At 32.5% G+C, this 13277-nt stretch overlaps 1 protein-coding gene across 10 annotated transcripts in view; it reads left to right on the forward strand.

Annotated features, from left to right (window-relative positions):
• Positions 1–13277, forward strand: part of EPHA5 (EPH receptor A5) — a gene marked incomplete at both ends in the record, with an annotated part of 332505 nt that overhangs the window by 37958 nt on the left and 281270 nt on the right. The gene's annotated exons all lie outside the window — the stretch shown is intronic.

Genomic DNA, 13277 nt, shown 5'->3' on the forward strand with positions numbered 1-13277 from the left:
TATGCAACCTGTACACATATATCATCCTGAGGTTACCTTTCCATTAAGTTTGATAAGATTTCTAATATAAATATTTATATCCTAAGAGACAATACATTTAACATGGAAACACTGAAATACCCACACTCAAGCTATGAATCTGCCTCTTGCTAGCTGATATGTAGCAAACTAGTTAATATCTCTTTCTCCATTTCTTTTTCTACATGTTAGATATAACACGATTTCCCACATAGTGTTCTTATAAGGATTCAGATAAGAGAATCATGCAGTGCTTAGAACAGTATCTTTTCTGTGTTAAACACTCAGAGTATGATGTTTCTGTCCTCCTTCTTCTTGGTTTATGTTCTTTTCAATTAATTTGTGTATTTACTCAACCAAACAGGTACCTACCATTTGAAACCATTTTGTACCCAACCTAGATATAGTAGATGTACAATGATGAGTAAAAAAATACCCAATAATAAGCTTTATCCTCAAAACAGTTTAAGTATTGGTCTCATTTTCATTCCAAAGAGCCAGTGTATAAGGAATATTTAATTTAAAAATTAGTGCAATAATATATCATACTTTTAAAGGTAGAGGTGTTCTAACTTGACAGGAACAGTTAAGTAAAGCTGATTTAGTTACCTGTTATTCCATCTGTTAAATTACATTTGGTACTAAGTGATATAAACTGACTTAGGCCAGTTTAAAGGAGAAAAAAAAAAACATCGTAAACTCAAAGAACCCAAGGTCAGTTGAATTCTTAAAATAATGTTATCAAAGAATTTGGCTAACACCAATAAACCAAGCTGTGGTTTCCTTCTCTCTCTGATTCCTGCTTCTGTCCTGTTATTTCTCCCTTCTCTCTGCCGACAAGATTGCTTTGCTTCACTTTGTACATGGCTTCTGTAAAGCTCAAAATTTGACCTTTTGTTTTAAAGAGACCAGCTCACACTTACTAGGAATAGTCCAAATCCCACATAAAAAAATATGATAATTCCACCCGGCCCAGCTGTCCATCACTGATTCACCAAACCCTGGTGAGACTGGGAGGAGAGGAGAGAATCATGAACAGTAATTGTTACTGAGGCCATCCCTGGACATTTCTGCAGTAATGAGAACATATTTAGAAAAAAAAAAAGCGTATCTAGGCTTCATCCCAATTAGTGTTTTTAGGAATTCTTATGAAGATTTTCTACAAATGTAAATTTTTTCATGTAAATTTGATTTAGTTAAAAAGTCAGTTATTAATATGAAATGTTTTATTATAAAAATTTCAATGAGCTATTACTGAATATAAATTTTTCCATGTCTCTAAAGCCTGTTATATACATTGCATATGGCTTTTATATAACAGTTAATAATTTCATTTGACAGACCTGTTTGGTTTATTTAAAATGTTATTAGTATTACTTGTCCAACACTATTCATATATTTTACATTTTAAGACAGTCACCGATTATCTATCTCTTGCTTATCATCATTCTTTTCTATGGCAAAAATACCTGTTCCTTTGTGCCATTTTGTCTGCAAGATAATCTTACACTCCTGTCTATATCCAGTTATTATGAGTAGGCATAAAACTAATAACATCCTATTAGCTCATTGTTTTCTTAGAGCCTGAGAAAATCACTCTTGTGATTGCTGACCTGGTTTTGCAAGTCCCCATGCTGCATCTAAAGCCATCCCTTGCTTAGAAGCAAGTTGTAGGTGCAAAAATACAGAAGCAAAAGCAGAAGGCAACCTTGCTGTCTGGCTATGTTGCTTTTATTATGTGACATTTTTTATATGAGGTTAACACTCCCCAAACTTTATTGTGAATATACAACCACCTAATTTATGAATCTAAACTTTTTGAGATAATGTTTTTCCATTTAGCTTTATTTCCTAACACTTGATCTGGGACACAGATTATGGAAACGGTGCATATACTTCATGAATGTCTGACTTAACCCTTCACGTATTCCACTGTGCATTGTGTGTATCAGGGCAGGGCAACTGGCAAAGTTACTGAAAATGTTTTTACTTTAAGCAAAGTTTCATAGTATAGTTGGACATGCATGGGCTTTAGTTGATTATTACATGCAGATGTATTTTAAGCCAATAAATTATAGGCTCTGCTGTGATTACAAATTATTCAAATAATGAAGGATAATGTAATTTGTGTTTCAAATCCTTCCACTCTGCACAATTAAAAGCATAAACATGAGGATAGTCCTAAAAAGACAGTCAATTCATTAAGCAAATATCTCAAAATGCCTTATTTTAATTCCATATTAAATAATGATAATTTAAAGGGAATTTATAAGGGCATTATGCTGTATTATCTCCCCTTATAACTTCTGAAGTATTTTATTTTCTTAATATATATAGATTGCCAAGCATGATGATGCATGACTGTAATCCCAGTACTTGGGAGGCTGACACAAGAAGTTTGAAGGTTTTTAAGGCCAGCCTCAGCAGTTTAGTAAGAACTGAGATGTTCAGCAACTTGATGAGATCCTGTTACAAAATAAAAAAATAAATAAATAAAAGGGATGAGGGAATAGCTTGGAGGTACAATGACCCTGAGTTCAATCCCCAGTATACCTCCTCAAATATATGTGGGCAAAATTATTCTAATCAAAATAGTATAAATAATTTGAATACTAACATCAGAAGTCTTAATGTGGTTTTAAAAAATGGTATTAGAGTGTCATGAACCTGTAAGGTTAAAGGCAGCGATCATGCCATCAGATGTTGACAGTGTTTTCTAGCTAGCCAATCATCAGTCATTTTCATGGTCACATTATTCATTAGTGCACTGAAGTTTATTCCTGACATCTACATACATTGTGTTGCCCTTTGAAAGTAGAAATGGAAATGAAGACACAATACCATACATGTAATCAGTAAAATATTGAAATAAAGCTGCTTGCATGAAGCTTCCCTACATCTTTTGATGAAACATTTATACCATAACAGTGAAAAATAAACCATAGAAGTTTGTAATTGGGTTCTTTATAGTATTAGATAAAAATGGCTAGAATGTTTCAATTTACTATAAAGGCTTTTAAAAATAAATTAGTATAATATTATGAAAATTATACTACAAAAACAGCAGCACCAAGAGCAAGTAATGACAACCTGAATTCCTACTGAGTTAAATTTGTGATTTATTCCAAACTTTAATTCCCTATGGTTATATTTACTGACTTATTAAGAGAGTTATTTATAACTTTTAAAGATTCTTTTTAGTGTCAAAAGTTTATGGTTTTATTGCTTTGACTATGAAATCTGACTTGATGATACTATTTATAAAATTGTTTACACTAGAAAGAATTCATAGTTGGAAGGAGGACATCATATCTGTAGTCCTAGGTGGGTGATCAAGTTGGAGAACTGAGTTGTGGATTTGGTGAAGCTTGAGAGTTTAAGTGCTGGCTTGATATAAACAGCATGGACATAGCCCCCGTGTGCTTCCTTCTAGGTTCTACCCCATTCCTTTCATTCAACATACATAATATTAAAATGTGTATTGATGACTTCATATATGAACATGGGATTATTTGAATGGTTTCCTCCATCCAGTCTCTCCTTTTACCCATTCACCTCCCTGACCAGGTCAACTTTTACTACTCTGTTAGTATACCCCTTACTGAACTGCAGTCATTTTTGTTTTACCAGTTTCTCTCTAGCTTCCACATATGAGTGAAAACATACGGCCCTTCACTTTCTGGAACTGGCTAGTCTCACTTAGCATAATATTCTCTAAGAACTTGCTCTTTTTTAAAGCCTAAATGAATGCAGTGACAAAGCAACAGTAATACAGAAGTATTTTTTTTAAATTTAATTGTAATAGCATATGGAGAAGAATCACTTTCCTACACATGCCCACATGTCTAGACATTTTGTCTAAGGTACTATAATAGCAACTAGCTAGCCTGTCCCTGGGAATTATACCCTACATAGTTTCTGGTATATTGGATAGGGCAGATCAGCTTATTGTACATTTTCATTACACAGATACAATGACTTGGACATGAAAGCTGTGATTGGAGCGGATTTCAGATCTACTTTCAGATCTACTTTTTACAAAGATAGGGGTAACAATGAAATAAGTTCCCTCTTAACTTACTTAAGCAAAAAATTGTCTAGTACGTTTATTCTCTAATTAGTCATATATATAATCTTATCTCTCATTCTGTGGTAGGACAGAGAAGTCAGCGACGTAAAAATCCCTGAGAAACTTCTTTGTTCTGATATGTAATGTACTGCATTACATATGGCTTTCTAGACACGACTTTGACTTCAAATTCTATAGGTTTGCATAGAACCTTAGAATCATGCTTTGGGACTTCATTTACTGAATTAGCTGTAGTTTTTAAAATACTTTTATTGGTGCATTGTAATTATACATAGCAGCGAGGTTCAAAGTAATATAAACAATCATGCACACAGGTCTTGGTGTGTCACTCTTCAGCCCTCCACCACTATCCACCTCCCCATAGATAACAGTAAAATTGGTAGTGGTACCTTCCTACATGAGCATAGCATAATTTAAATTGTTATTTTATACAAATTCTGTAACTGGAGATTATGTAATTATACAATTAAATACATAAAACAGTATAAGTCCTGTAAAGGTTTATAACAAAATGAAATTATAATTCTGAATTCCAGTGAGTTACAGTTAAATATTTAACAAAAATAATGAAATAGCTAATGGTGATGTTTTTATAAACTCTAGGAAACATTATATGATATATTAGGCTTTATTATAATATTTGTTGCTTAAGTTAAAAAGATTTTTATTTCATTTACTTAATTGTTTTCCATTATCAGTGGCAAGTTTAAATATAAACCCATGTTTTATATTTTCTAAATGTAAAATTGTTATGCAAAATAGGACTTAGCTATGTATTAGCTTTTACTGAAATGTTGTATTCTTTGCATATACATTAAAATAACTGCCAACAAAACTACATCCTGTGACCAGGAAGTTGGATGTATCAATTGACTAATACTACAACCAGTTTTGTTTTTAACTGTAAATTGAATCAATTAATATTATATTATGGGCAGTTTCAACCACAATGACATGAAAAAATTTAAGGGCAGCTCATTTTTGCAATGGTCTCCTTTTGTGAATTATCTCAAGTAGGTCATTTACTAAATCTTTTTTTTTTTTTTTTTTTTTTTTTTGGTGGTGGTACTGGGGTTTCTGGAAGCCCTTCTACCTCTGGGCTACACTCCCAGACTTATTTTTACATTTTTATTTAGAAACAGGGTCTCCTAAGCCAGCGTGTGCGGCTGGCTTCGAACCTGCGGGATCCTCCTGTTTCTGCCTCCCAAGCGCAGGGATTACAAGCGTGCGCCACCACGCCCGGCTTACTAAATCTTTCTAAAGAGGAGAATCTTTACTTACCTAAGAGAAGAACTGGAAGAGAAATATTAAAATATATTAAGTGTTGAATTTTTTTTCTTCTTTTTTTGCCATACTATGGATTGAACCAAGAGACATTCTACCTCTGATATACACACCTAGCCCTATTTTTATTTTATTTTATTTTTTTAAAAAGGATCTCATTGAGTTGTAAAGAGCCTCACTAAGTAGCTGAGGCTGTCCAAGAACAGAGATCCTCCTGTCTCAGCCTCCCAAATACTGAAATTACAAGCATGTGCCACCACGCCCAGCTTGAATTTCTTAATATTCTTGAATGTGATAGCTTACCTACCGGATTATATAAGTAGTATGATTACATTTGCACCTGAAAAGAGGGAGTATATGTAGCACATAAAAATCCTTTATAGGTGGATATTCTGTATACTATGTGCAAACCAGACAAGTAATCATTGCTTAGTTTATGTGGTAAAGCATCAGTTCCAAGCATTAAAAAAATAAATAAATACTAAGTAAATAAGTATGTAAATGGATAAACAAATAATCCCTGAGAAATAGCAACTCTCTTTACATGGCTGTTTCTTCTATGATCTGTCTAATCTAATATTGCACTTAGTCTAATTTTCTCTTCAACATGGCTTCATAAATTTCTTTTATATTTAAAAAATTATGTGCTATAAAATTTAATATGTTCTCTCATGAGCTAAAATAACTAAATCTTAAATGTTATTAGTGTAAAACCTTAATAAGAACATAAAAAGAGCAATCATATGTTATAAATACTAAAATCTGAGATGGTCATTTCTTCTGTGCCAATAAAGATTTTTTTCTAAAGCATTGGTTTTAAATGAAAATTTGATGATTGAATTAGTTTCTCTGAGAAAATAATTTTCAATAGTAGGTGCCTTTAAAGACATTTACCTTTTACCAATTTATTAAGATGATATGAGGGATATTAAAATTGGATTTTCTTTATTATGATTATAACTTTGAATATAAGCTCCATAAAAAAGTGTTAATTTTATATTACATATGCTAATAGCCTTTTGTAACACTTGTGGTCTAAGAAATGTCTTTTCTTAATAAAACTGTTTGGGTGTGGTGATATGATTTCCAAATTTCAAGTACATTATTTAAAATTATATGGAAATACTCCTTTTCAATAAACGAATGTCCTAAACCCATACTATTCAAATTAGTTGATAAAATTATTATATACAGTCAATATATGCTCAAAGTTAAATATTAACATACCATTTTGACAATTCTCAGTCTTGCAAAATTTCTATATGACATGCCAGTTACTCTGCTCTTATTAATAATTAAGGTTACATGAACTTGAAGTTTATATACTCTATACAATTTAACTCCAAACCTAAACCAAGTCTACTATAGGAGGTATCAGTTTTCTCACTCCTCCTATATAAGCAAAAAAGAATCAGGAAACAAGAATCTTCTAGAATTATAGAGAATTTACACTGTTCATAAATATGTGATTTAAAATTAAACCAAAAAACTCCATGAATCAAAGCTTTAAACTGCTTTATTATAGTTATTATAGCATTAAAATAATTTTAACAATAAATTTAAGCATATAATCTGAAATTAATGAATAATCCATTAAATTGAGCAAACTTTGTTTTATAAAATACTTAGATTTTTCTCAATTTTTAAAGAATTAGTGGAGACCCAGGACCACCAAAAAAAAAAAAAAAAAAAAGCACCTTCATTTACTGACAAAAACATTTAATTTATTTTTCAAGATTTTATCGAATCTGTCATCTTACCTTCACCATGGACATATTTTGGTGAGCTTACTTAGTTCTGTATGTGAATAATTAAACTAAATTAAAGTGGAAGCTCTTTTCTAGAACAACTTTCATAGTGTCGTGATGTTTGACATTATTACTAATTCAGTGCATTTACCCATACAGTGGTTGGTAGATTTAATTAAAAACTGTAATAAGTTTATGGTTCATCTTTGAAGAGCACACCAAATCAAATACTGTTTAGAGCTGATTCTAAACAAAAGAAAGTTACTTTTCTACGAAGTAAAGCAAGATGAACGGAAAACAGTTTCATAGGACTAATATAATGATGCCTAGCGCAAGTTAGGCCAGACAAAATAATTTTAACCTTAAGACACTCATCTAAGTTTAATCATACTCCTTAGGCTTCAGCAAAATAGAATTTAAGTGAAACTTTAATGTGCGCATTTAATGGACTGTAGCCTTTCCTTTGAACTCAGATACTGATGAGGATGTTTATGGTCAAAGAACCTTTCTTCCCCAAATATTAAACATACTTAGAAACACATCTATGTACAGACTCACACAGAAACACTGGTCTTAGATGTTGCGGGGGTGAAATGTGCGTGGTGTGTATGTGGGGAGAAGTAATTTCCCCCCCCCACCACACAAACAGACAAACAGAAAAACCGTGGATTCTTGTCCTAAGCTAAGAATAAATATTCATCGCTTGGACAGCTGCTGAAGATTTAAAGAAGTTTATTAAAAAGGTAGAAATATAGAGATAGTTACAGCCCTGTGCCAGAGCGGGGCACAGGGGGGCAATTTGAATGAAAATGCCCAAGACTTCCAGTTTACTAAGTGTTTTATCCCGACCAAGTCCATGGCAGGTCCTTTGATCTGGAGATAATGCTACCCCCTTATCTCCAGCCCTGGTTCTGCTATTTCCAGGCGGATCTGCCCCGGAAGGGGGGGCAGCCCCATCTCCGACCACCTTTTGTTCCACGCCCCCCCCCAGATGTATGAAATTGTTTTAGAAATGTAAAGAAACCTTCTTTCCTGGCTCCAGCCTTCTTTCCTTTAAAATGTAAATTACAAGTCCCTGCTAGCTAGCCCTGGCTTTCTTAGTATAAAATATATATTTTTAAAATTGGACTTCTTTCCCAATACTGATACATTAATAAATTATAAAAACTCTTCCCAATACTAGTACATTAGATACTGAAAAACACTAGAAGGTACACAGGAATAAATTTGTAAAATGCCAGAAATCTTAACAAAAAATGGCACATGGTATAACTCAAAAAAGATTTTTTCTGGAACTAATCCCATATTTGGTCTTATATTCTAGGTCCTGTGCATCTTAATGTATTTATGTTTCTTGGTGTTAATTTTTCTCTTGATTTACTTAGTTTTTTACTAATTTACTTAGTTTTTGACATTTGATTCATAAAATAATACTCAACCTAAAAATCTGTTTTGTACTAAATCTATATACATTATAAGTGGAGAGATGAAAAGAAACTTTCTGCTGCTCAAGATCTAATGAGGAAACAGACTATAAACTCTAAACCTTATCACCAACTTACTTTGTTCCAGTGACTCTACTTGACTTTGAAGAGTCAAATGTAGAATTACTATCATTCCCACTTTCAGAATGTCAACTCAGCAGCTATGATGGCAGGCTTGGTACAGTGGGCACAACAAAAACTTTAGGTATTTCAGAAAAGATCCTCATGTTCCTGGAGCTGTGTCCTTCAATGATGTTATCTTCTAACTTGACTGAAGAACCCAACTCAATAACTGAGGTCTGTTTCTCTCTGTCTCCTTTAGGTCAGTTAGGAGGAAACTTCATATTCCTTTTTAGGTAGGGCCTTCATCCCTTGTCAGCTTAATAAAAACTATAGAAGATGGACTTTCACCCTTCATCAGCTTTAAGATCAAGGAATCCAAGTCTCAGAAGAGGGAAATGAGGTAGTATAGGAAAAATGAAAATAGTAGGTAGAAAGGAAATAAACTATACAGGAAGTAGAAACTATAGTACTAAAGTGTAAAGACTTTATACTATCTTTACCCCTTAAGGTCTGTTCTTTCTTAGACAAAATTTCTCAAAAGCTCCACACTTTTAATAATAATGGCCCATTTCACACCTGTGATTCATGAGATGCTCAGTAAACAAATGATTATAAAGAAGTTCTAACACTTGATCAAGTTCAGGCATTACCCAGCCACCACCCACTGAGGATTCTGAGAAATTCCATGACTCCACCTCTGCTGTGCACCCCTACTTATTTCCTATTATTTTTTGCAAAGAACTGTCAAACAAAGGTGCTCTCTTCTTAAGATGGCCCTCTTTCTCCCTTGAACATGTTTCCTCAAGTTTCTTAAGTAAGTCTATGTTTTTGTCTCTGAAACAAATAAAGTTGAAGTCTAAAGTTACCTGGGCTCCATCCCATGTCTAGCCCCAATGACACTTGTTGCTTTTGGTTTTAGGAGTCATCCATGTTGGTGCTTATTGTCATAGCAGGCAAATGGGAAGAACCAAATAATTTGTGCAAAAGATTATTATTTTCCCATGTTTCTATTTTTTCTTGTTATTTAACCTTGCTAAATACCTTGTAGTATTCTTTCGTCAGATCAGACTACATCCTGATTAAGGGGAAAATTATTTATCAACATCTAGTATCTGAGGATAACAACTACTCCAGTTTTCCTAATGAGTTTCAGGATATCATTGCAAATAATGGTGACTTTGTTCCTACAGAAACATGTGACTCATTATGCATGTGGAAATTCTAAGGCATGTTCCTCCTTGCGTGTTCACTTGTCACTTTCTTCACTTTTTCCTAATTTTCTCTGAGGAGGAAAGACCACACACCTTGTTCCTTCATATATGGGGGAAGAATGTGAGAAAATATAAAAAGTTCATGCAAATACATAATCTGATCCCTTAAGATACCTGGATCTATTTTCTAAATATGCTTCTTTTATTTCTTCTTGTTTCAGAAAGTTTTGTTTTGTTTTGTTTCATTTTGGCATACCCTTAAACAAAATGTCTGTCCAGACCCTGATCTGACTTTCCCCCACAGCAATGAATGTGAAACCTTTTAAAGAACTGAAAAATCATTTGAATTTTGATTCTTATGAGAAGAAAGGATGGTGTTGACTTAAAGATCTGAATGATTTTGGATGATTGCCCATGATATGTAACTGTCATAAAAATATAAAGACTATATAGAAGACAGATATGAAAACTAACACTAAAATAATTCAAATGTAATCTTTACTTCTGTAGGTAGGCATAAAAGCCATTTGCTCAGAGAACAAAGCCTGCCTGAAAGAGAAGCAAGTATCTCTAGAGAGTGCTGTATTAATTTAATTTAAATGTATTTAAAAGAATAGTATGCATATACATTTTGTCTTGAAGAGAGGGAAATTGATTCTTATTAATTGAACTCAAGGTCCTTATCTGGATTTCCATTTCTAAAATCTGAAAGTCATCTGGGCTTCATGCTAAAAAGAGATATAATTTTGTCCTTTGCATTTAGTCACAGGCTATTTCAAACAGTAAATTTAAGAATTTAAATATGTCAAAAGCCTTATATTAAAAATTAGTGGTGGCACACGCTCATAATCCCCTTGCTTGGGAGGCAGAGACAGGAGGATTGTGCAGGTTCGAAGCCAGCCGTGCTGGCTTTAAGAGACCCTGTTTCCAAATAAAAATATAAAATAGGTCTGGGAGTGTAGCCCTAAGGTAGAAGGGCTTCCAGGAACCCCAGTACCACCACCAAAAAAAAAAAAAAATAGTAGAGCTAATGGTTGTAAGAGTTCTTCATAAGAACTGATGGAAGATTCTTTAAGAAATGTGCTTTGGAATAGGAGAATTTACTTTAGAAGATAGAAAATGGAACAAATTAGGTGGTATCCAAAAAATAATGTTTGCTATGTTTCTTTAGTGTGGATGATTTTGGTGAATTTCAATTTGGAAGATTTGATAAGAATCAGCTCTACAAATAGTGAAGTCAAGTAGTGTGACAAAGGATCCACATTTACAGTGTAAATGTGATTCAGTGTGCTGCATCATTCACATTTATTGGGTTAGTGTTGTAAGATAATTGTATAGAAATATGGTTGAAAAAAGGCTAACTCAAGAGACAGTGTGTATGATGAGAGATTTAGAGCTGAGATTCTGAAATGATAGAATCAGAATCAGCACTCCAAAATCATTAACTTTTCTAGTTTTCCCCTCTAAAAAATAAGAACTTCTTCACTGGACTGTGATGATGATAATTTGTTTTAAAATATATAAAATAGTATGGTAAGAAAGTTCTAGGAGCATAGTGTATTCTCCACAAATTTTAAACAATTATCTTCACCATCATCATCATCATCATATTACTGACATATACATTACTGTGCCAGAAGATTCCATAGTCATGTTTTGTGGATGGTCTGAGAGTCCAAGGACTCTTTGTTTTAATAATCACCACAGTCTGTTGCTGTGCAGGTGATGATTAAACAATGTTTAAAAACTTCTGTTCTGGATCATCTAGATGGAACAGAAGAATAAAAAAAAGTAGGGACTTTACAATATTATTATCATTTAAAATTAACATACTGAGCTGGGTGTGGTGGCGCACGTTTGTAATCCCCGCGCTTGGGAGGCAGAGACAGGAGGATCGCGCAGGTTCGAAGCCAGCCGCGCTGGTTTAAGAGACCCTGTTTTCAAAAGTAAAAAAATATAAAAATAGGTCTGGGAGTGTAGCCCAGATGTAGAAGGGTTTCCAGGAACCCCAGTACCACCAATAAATAAATAAATAAATAAATAAATAAATAAATAAATAAATAAATAAAATTAACATACTGAGGAGATACCTAATATTATAGGAGTAGATAAAATAAAAAGAGGAAAATAGAATAGGTTTCATATATATTCATACTAAGTGATTTTTTTCTGGAAACGTGTGCATTTTAAGTGAGTTTAACCACATATAATATGGAAGTTCTGTACACATAGATATTTGTGGATACTTGTCCTATATATATTAATGAGAATCATTCAGTATATCTCTTGCTGAATGTTTAATTCTGCTAGCTTTTTTAGCTGAGGGAAAAATAAGTTAAGGTAGCTTAAAGAGAAAAAATAACTCAGTCATGACTCATTTTTCATTGAGAAATATTTTCAGAACTATGCTGCATAACTCAAATTCAATTAATATCAACATACAGATTTTATAGTTTATTTTTATTTTACTGACTCTAAATTAAATACAATTTTATATTCTATTACCAAATAACAAGAGTTCTTTTTAAATGTCTTTTGTCTAACAAAAATGCTTTATATTTTAAAAGAAATTAAATATATATACATATGTAAATATATAAATGTATACACATACACATATATACATATGAAAGTTATCTTACTGTTTTATGAGAGTATAGAGAGCTTTAAAATCTCAAATATAACTCATAGTCTCTGTTAAATAGTTATAAAAAGAACATATAAAAATGTTTATATGAGATTACTGTAAATGGCTATGAAATAGCATGTTATAATGAATGTATAAATGTGAATGTCTGTTAGTTGTCAATTCTCATATGGGCCCCTTTATGGTAAACTTCTTTGACTAAATATGTATTTTGCTCATTGATCATCTTTTTATGGTTATAAATGGAATCTTGTAAATAGAAACAACAGGATTATAATTAAAATACTTTTCTAATGGGTTTAGATGTATGCTTTGTCACAAAAGATAAGAAAAACACAAACTAGCACATATGGGACATTTTTTTCTCCATAAGAATCATTGCAGAAATGAATTCTGACAAGGCTGAATGAAGGCATAAACAACTCTGAGTTTCAGAAAAGGGCTTACACTTTGATGATGCTGTGAGTTAATCAGCTCTAAAATGCGACTCTAAATTCTTGTGAAAATTAGTGAACTAAAAATATGATGGTGTTTTGGTTAAAACAAAAATGACTTGTGATCTACATAATTTTTCCTTTTTAAAATAAATTTTCAATAAACATTTGCTTTGCTACTTTTTGCAGCAGAAATTTTTTCAGATTTTTATACAATTTATTTTTAAATACTTTAGAATGAAAATATTTAAATTTGCAAAATAAAATAAAAATTAATGACTATTGCTTATCAGCTATA

Source organism: Muscardinus avellanarius (genome assembly GCF_963383645.1).
Source record: "Muscardinus avellanarius genome assembly, chromosome: 6".
Taxonomy (NCBI): Eukaryota; Metazoa; Chordata; class Mammalia; order Rodentia; family Gliridae; genus Muscardinus; species Muscardinus avellanarius.